Source organism: Heterodontus francisci, unplaced genomic scaffold, assembly GCF_036365525.1.
Source record: "Heterodontus francisci isolate sHetFra1 unplaced genomic scaffold, sHetFra1.hap1 HAP1_SCAFFOLD_43, whole genome shotgun sequence".
NCBI lineage: Eukaryota > Metazoa > Chordata > Chondrichthyes > Heterodontiformes > Heterodontidae > Heterodontus > Heterodontus francisci.
The window spans coordinates 19,463,659-19,471,222 of NW_027141852.1; the positions used below are offsets into that span (position 1 = coordinate 19,463,659).

General features: G+C 47.4%; 1 non-coding gene across 1 annotated transcript; it reads right to left on the reverse strand.

The window, feature by feature from the left end:
• Positions 1 to 6,144: 6,144 nt before the first annotated feature.
• Positions 6,145 to 6,227, reverse strand: trnal-uaa (transfer RNA leucine (anticodon UAA)). The gene has a single exon. It is a non-coding gene; the product is annotated as a tRNA-Leu (tRNA).
• Positions 6,228 to 7,564: the final 1,337 nt, after the last annotated feature.

Here is a 7,564-nt window from a genome sequence, read left to right on the forward strand (position 1 = left end):
ATCTAACTCTAGTCATTCTTTTATTCCTGACATACCTAAAGAAAGCCTTAGGCTTTTCCCTGATCCGATCCACCAATGACTTCTAGTGTCCTCTCCTTGCTCTTCTTAGCTCTCCCTTTAGATCCTTCCTGGCTAGCTTGTAGCTCTCAAGCACCCTAACTGAGCCTTCACGTCTCATCCTAACATAAGCCTTCTTCTTCCTCTTGACAAGCGCTTCAACTTCTTTAGTAAACCACGGATCCCTCGCACGACAACTTCCTACCTGCCTCACAGGTACATACTTATCAAGGACACGCAGTAGCTGCTCCTTGAATAAGCTCCACATTTCGATTGTTCCCATCCCCTGCTGTTTCCTTCCCCATCCTACACATCCTAAATCTTGCCTAATCGCATCATAATTTCCTTTCCCCCAGTTATAATTCTTGCCCTGCGGTATATACCTGTCCCTGCCCATCGCTAAGGTAAACCTAACCGAATTGTGATCACTGTCACCAAAGTGCTCACCTACATCGAAATCTAACACCTGGCCGGGTTCATTTCCCAGTACCAAATCCAATGTGGCATCGCCCCTGGTTGGCCTGTCCACATACTGTGTCAGAAAACCCTCCTGCACACACTGGACAAAAACTGACCCATCTAAAGTACTCGAACTATAGTATTTCCAGTCGATATTTGGAAAGTTAAAGTCCCCCATAACAACTACCCTGTTACTCTCACCCCTGTCGAGAATCATCTTCGCTATCCTTTCCTCTACATCTCTGGAACTATTCGGAGATCTATAAAAGACTCCCAACAGGGTAACCTCACCTCTCCTGTTTCTAACCTCAGCCCATACTACCTCAGTAGACGAGTCCTCAAACGTCCTTTCTGTCGCTGTAATACTCTCCTTGATTAACAATGCCACACCCCCCCCCCTCTTTTACCATCTTCTCTGTTCTTACTGAAACATCTAAATCCCGGAATCTGCAACATCCATTCCTGCCCCTGCTCTACCCATGTCTCCGAAATGGCCACTACATCGAGATCCCAGGTACCAACCCATGCTGCAAGCTCACCCACCTTATTCCGGATGCTCCTGGCGTTGAAATAGACACACTTTAAACCAGGTTCTTGCTTGCCAGTGCCCTCTTGCGTCCTTGTAACCATATCCCTGACCTCACTACTCTCAAAATCCTGTACACTGGCACTACAATTTGGGTTCCCATTCCCCTGCTGAATTAGTTTAAACCCCCCCCGAAGAGCACTAGCAAACCTCCCCCCCAGGATATTGGTACCCCTCTGGTTCAGGTGAAGACCATCCTGTTTGTTGAGGTCCCACCTACCCCAGAAAGAGCCCCAATTATCCAGGAAACCAAATCCCTCCCTCCTGCACCATCCCTGCAGCCACGTGTTCAACTCCTCTCTCTCCCTATTCCTTGCTTCGCTATCACGTGGCACGGGCAACAACCCAGAGATAACAACTCTGTTTGTTCCTGCTCCAAGCTTCCACCCTAGCTCCCTAAATATCTGTCTTAAATCCCCATCTCTCTTCCTACCTATGTCGTTGGTGCCTATGTGGACCACGACTTGGGGCTGCTCCCCCTCCCCATTAAGGATCCCAAAAACACGATCCGAGACATCACGAACCCTGGCACCTGGGAGGCAACATACCAACCGTGAGTCTCTCTCGTTCCCACAGAACCTCCTATCTGTTCTTCTAATTATGGAGTCCCCAATGACTAATGTTCTGCTCCTCTTCCCCCTTCCCTTCTGAGCAACAGGGACAGACACTGTGCCAGATATCTGTGCCCCATTGCTTACCCCTGGTAAGTCGTCCCCCGCAACAGTATCCAAAACGGTATACCTGTTGTTGAGGGAAACAGCCACAGGGGATCCCTGCACTGCCTGCTGGTTCCCTCTCCTTCCCCTGACGGTAACCCATCTACCTACTTCTTTTATCTGAGGTGTGACTACCTCCCCATAACTCCTCTCAATAACCTGCTCCGCCTCCCGAATGATCCTAAGTTCATCCAGCTCCAGCTCCAGTTCCCTAACGCGGTTCTCGAGGAGCTGGAGTTGGGTGCACATCCCACAGATGCAGTCAGCAGGGACACTCTTGGCGACCCTTACCTCCCACATTCTGCAGGAGGAACATACAACTGCCTTAATCTCCATTCCCACTATTCCAAATTCCCAACAAATCTACTGAAAAACCAAAAAAACAAAAAGTCAAAACTTGTTAGGTTAGCAATCCAACGGACAGAACTTCCCAAATAAAAAGTTTACCTTATCAACACACCAGAGTCCTTTTTTTTTTGTTAGAGGAGGAGGGTGGGTGGGAGACACTGCACGTGTAGTGTCTCGGGTACAGCCACCACACAAATATATACCTTTTTCCTTACCCAGCAGTCCCCTGGTCCTCCGAAAACAAAAGGGAATTCACTTTTAAACTTACGCTGAAATTGACTTCCCAGCTGTAAGCCCGTTCACGCACCTCCGTTGCTATCAACGCTGCAGTCACCGAAACTAAAAGAAAGAGATTCTAAACCACACAAATATATACCTTTTTCCTTACCCAGCAGTCCCCTGGTCCTCCGAAAACAAAAGGGAATTCACTTTTAAACTTACGCTGAAATTGACTTCCCAGCTGTAAGCCCGTTCACGCACCTCCGTTGCGATCAACGCTGCAGTCTGACCGCTGAAATCCTCGAGCTGGCAGGTAACGCAGCCCGGGACAACAAGAAGAGCCGCATCATCCCCAGACAACTGCAGCTGGCCGTCCGCAACAACGAGGAGCTCAACAAGCTGCTGGGAGGGGTGACCATCGCTCAGGGCGGGGTGCTGCCTAATATCCAGGCTGTGCTGCTGCCCAAGAAAACCAGCACTCAGAGCTCCCAGAAAAAGTAAAGCGGCCAAAATGTCATCAAATAAACCAAAGGCTCTTTTCAGAGCCACCCACAGTCTCTTTGAAAGGACTGGTTACTGTCAGGAGGGAGTCAGAGATGGAGTTATTGGAACAGTGGATTGACCTGTTTCACATCTGTCCAGGTGTCTTTTCAGTTCCCTCTCTGGATTTCGCTCTGTTTCTCTGCTCACACATCTCCCCCTCTCGTTAAGTGAAGAAGTGAACTACAGGGTGTCAGAATCAACAATTTAATAAATCCCGCTGCCTTCGATTTTATAATTCCCGAGATTATCCCGGTACATTAACGGGAACTGGTTCGGAGCTGATGAATTAATTTAATAATGGAAGTGTCCGGGTTAATTCTCTGTTTTTTATTTGGACAGTTTGAATTGTGTTTTTTTTTTCTCTCTGGTGATCTGAGCGCCGCTTCACAATTAGAATCTGCTCCCAGAACAGAGTAAATGCAGGAAGGAAGAGGCCATTCTCGGGCTGTGTGTTTCTCTCCTAACCTGATCTGTTTCGACCGCACTGTTCCCAGAGGACGGAATCAGTGAGAGTTGTGCACACACAGGAGCTGAGTCCATTGCAGCGCTTTGATATGTGCCTGCTCCCCGGCCCTCCCTATTCTCCGGACACAGAGCTGTCTGTTTCCCCCCGGCGGCGGGATAGAGTCGGGGATTCTCTCCCCGCAGTGTCAGGGTCTGCAACCCCGGGGAACTGGCGGTTCGAGTCAGAATGACCGAGCTGCCTTATATGTCCTGTGTACTAATCTCCAATGGATTCAAATATTAGTGAACTCATTGGGTAATGTTTGTAAATAACCCTCATGTGAACGGACCCGGCTCCATTAATGCCTTCCAAATAAAACTGGGATCCATTTCTTTTCCCCAAATGCCAGCGAACGGATCCCAGGAGCGGGGTTGAGATTGTGCTGAGCAGCAATGAGTCTCCGGTAATGCTGCTGTCTAAATTCCAGATCAGCTCTCAGTCCGACAGGCCTTTCGGGAAAGTGATGTGACAAAGCAGAAACCATGTGACCGCCCCTTCAATCTAATGGGTTTGATGATGAACAGAGATGGCAGCTCTTTCCTTTGCTGATTTGGTGGCTCTGAAAAGAGCCCTTGTTACACTTGTTACTGAAGCTGGGTTTAAGGTGCGTTCCCCGCGGATGCGGCGGGCCAGCTGGATGTCTTTGGCCATGATGGACCGGGATCATTCTGGTGAATCTGCTCATTTTCCGACAGAAGCATCAGTCGCTGTTTGAACTGTTTAAAGTCAGGGGTGTATTAGCAGCCAGAAAGTGAAGGGCAGTTCATTGCTCCCTGCAGCATTATCCGCCTCTTTCAGCAGAAAGGATCAGAAACCGCTCGTTTCTGTCAGTCCCCGAGAAGCCTGTGAGAAGCGGTTAGTCGCTAATTTGTTCCTTTTACAGAGTGGAAGCTGATATTTGTCCCGTTTTAAATTGCTGAACCGGACCTTCCTCCCGCCGCTTACAGTTAACAGATTGACAAATGAAAACGATTCCTAAAATCGCGTCAGGATTTTGTGACGGTAAATACAGTAAAACAGAACATAAAATGAGAGGTTTTAAAATTGTTGCCTGAAAATTGAAATTTTCCATCACTTCAATTCCTTCCTGCTCTGGAATTGCCGGGCTTTTTCCAATTGGAAAATTTAAGCCAATGAGAACTTCTATTTACTTATATGTGATTCTCCTATTGGTTAAGAATTGGATTGAGAAGCGGGTGACCAATCAGAGACAGAGTCAAACTGTTGGAATTTCAGGCCCCCAGGAACTGAGCTGAAACTGTTCAGATTGACAAACCCTGGCAGTAGCTTCACACATTGGACACTTCACACTGAGACATTCAAGGGCTGGTGTGAGAAAAGCTTCAGATCCTGTCATTACTCTCTGACTCATTATTCATCTCGAACCAAACAATTAGTAAATGTGAAGCAGTGAAGAGACTTTTCACTCTCACTGCAGAATGTGTCATCTGGGGAAATAAGGAACTATTATTTTCGGAGATTACAGGTACATTCATCCCTGAACAAATCCATTCCTCACATTCCCGATCACAGCCTATCCCAGCTCCTGTTGTCACTCGACTCCAGCTGAATTGGAGAAACTCATGTGTTGGGGTTTGAGTTGTGAGGTGGGGTTTCTCCGCCAGTGTTCCTGTCTTACAGACTCTCCCCCTGAATTTGTGAACTGAGACTGCACCGAACACATCTCCAGTTAGAGTGAGGGCCGGATATCCCTCTGTTTTATTACAGAGAGTGGGGAAAGGGCTGGGTGGAGGGGAGTCACCAGGGATCCTGGATTTACTCCAAATCATTTCCATGTGGAATCTGCAGGCGGGGCCGGGACAGGGATCATTTGATCAGGGGATCAGCTCTTTCCTGAGAGATGTGGGTGGCTCTGAGAAGAGCCTTTGTGTTCAGATGTTTCCAAGTTTCCCGCGCTCTTTCACTTCTTTCCAGACCCTGCTTTCTGAGCCTTCGCTGCTTTTGGCTTGACCTTGCTCTTCCATGTCTGCACTTTCTTCAGCGCCTTTCCGCCCGCCGCACTCTTGCCTTTTTTGACCTTCTTCGCAGGAGGCTTTTTCTGAAGCGCTGCTTTCTTCACCACCTTATTTGGCGTTGCCGCCGCCTTGCTGCTCGTTTTCTTGGCTGTTACTTTCTTTGTTGTCACTTTCACGTCTGCTGGTTTCTTCACTAAAGATTTCTTGTCTGCTGGTTTCTTCACTGAAGAGTTCTTGTGTGCTGGTTTCTTCACCTTCTTTCCCACTTTTCCCTAGGTTTTCCTTCTTGCTGATTTTGAATGAGCCGGAGGCTCCCTGTCCCTTGCTCTGCACCAGGGAACCTTTGTTCACATTCCTCTTGATACTTTGCTTGATCTGGGTTTTGAGCTTCTCCTGAGCGGTGGCAGACCTGCAAGGAAGCAACTACCAGCTAGCGTATAAAGCGAGACCAAGGCTCAGGGCCTTCAGTTACCTGGAGGGGAGTCGGAGAGGCAGCGGATCCTGTGAGGAACCACAATCCAGGAAGGATGAGAAGGTCATTGTCAGGGTACAGAGGAGATTAAGTTAAAGATTTACCAGTTTATAAGCAAGCGCAGAGCCAAGGAACGGTGCTGGGGCAGATCAAATAATAGGAAGCTGTGATCAGTTGGAAGGCAAGAGTGATTAAATGACAGAAGAGATGATGGTGCAAGGCAAAAGTCAGGGAAAGAAAAAGTAACATTTTGTAAGCACAGATACCAGGAGGGGGGTTTGAACCCACGCAGGCACATGTCTATTGGATCTTAAGTCCAACGCCTTAACCACTCGGCCATCCTGGTACAATAACCAACCATTGAAAATGAAATTTAATGTGATTCGGGTGCCATCTGGCCTTTTACAATACAAAGTTATGACTCCTCTCCCATGCTGAATTGGACCCTTCATTATTTATGAACCTCAATCGGATCACCCCTCAGTCTAGGTTTCTCTAAGGTGTAGGGTCCCAACTCTTTTAGTCTAACTTGATAACCAAGATGTCTTATACTGGGAATTCGTCGAATGTCTCTCCTCTGTACCCTTTCCAAAGCCTCAATATCACCCATCATGTGAGGAGACCAAGACTGGATACAATATTCCAAGTGAGTCCTGACCAAGGTTTCATAAAAGGACAAATTCGGGACATCTCAGATACTGAAGGAGTCCATGTCCAGAAGCAGCAAGACCTGGACAACATTCAGACTTGGGCTGCTAAGTGGCAAGTAACATTCACACCACATAAATACCAGGCAATGACCATCTCCAACAAGAGAGAATGTAACCATCTCCCTTTGACGTTCAACAGCATTACCATCGCTGAATCCCCCCACCATCAACATCCTGGGGGTTACCATTGACAAAAGCTTAACTGGACCATTCATATACATACTCTGGCGACAAGACTAAATCAGATAGTGGGAATTCTGTGATGAGTAACTCAGCGCAAGGCACATGGTGAAATGCTCATTTGGAGAGCTGGAGAAATGGACTGGTCAGGTGGGCAGAAAAGTGGCAAATGGAATTCAACTTGGAGAAGTGTGAGGTGATGCCTTTGGTGAGGTCAAACACAGCAAAGGAAGACACAATTAATGGGTGAATGCTGAGAGGTGTAGAGGAAGTGAGGGACCTTGAATTGAATGTCCACAAATCCCTGAAAGTAGCAGGATAGGTTGAAAAGTTGGTTGAGAAGGCTTATGGAATCCTTTCCTTTATTAGCCAATGTATAGAATATAAGAGCAGGGAGGTTATGCTGGAACTGTATAAATCATTAGTTAGGCCACAACTTGAGTTCTGTGTGCAGTTCTGGTCACCTCATTCCAGAAAGGATGTAATTGCACTAGAGAGGTTACAGAGGAGATTTACGAGGATGTTGCCAGGACTGGAAAAATGCAGCTATGAGGAAAGATTGGATAGACTGGGGTTGTTCTCCTTGGAATAGAAGAGGCTGAGGGGAGATTTGATTGAAATGTACAAAATTGTGAGGGGTCTGGATAGAATGGATGGGAAGGGTCTATTTACCTTAGTAGGGAGGTCAGTGACTAGGGGGCATAGATTTAAAGTGATGTGTTGAACAATTAGAGGGGAGATGAGAAAAGGTTTTTTCACCCAGAGGGCTGTGGGAGTCTGGAACTCACTGCCT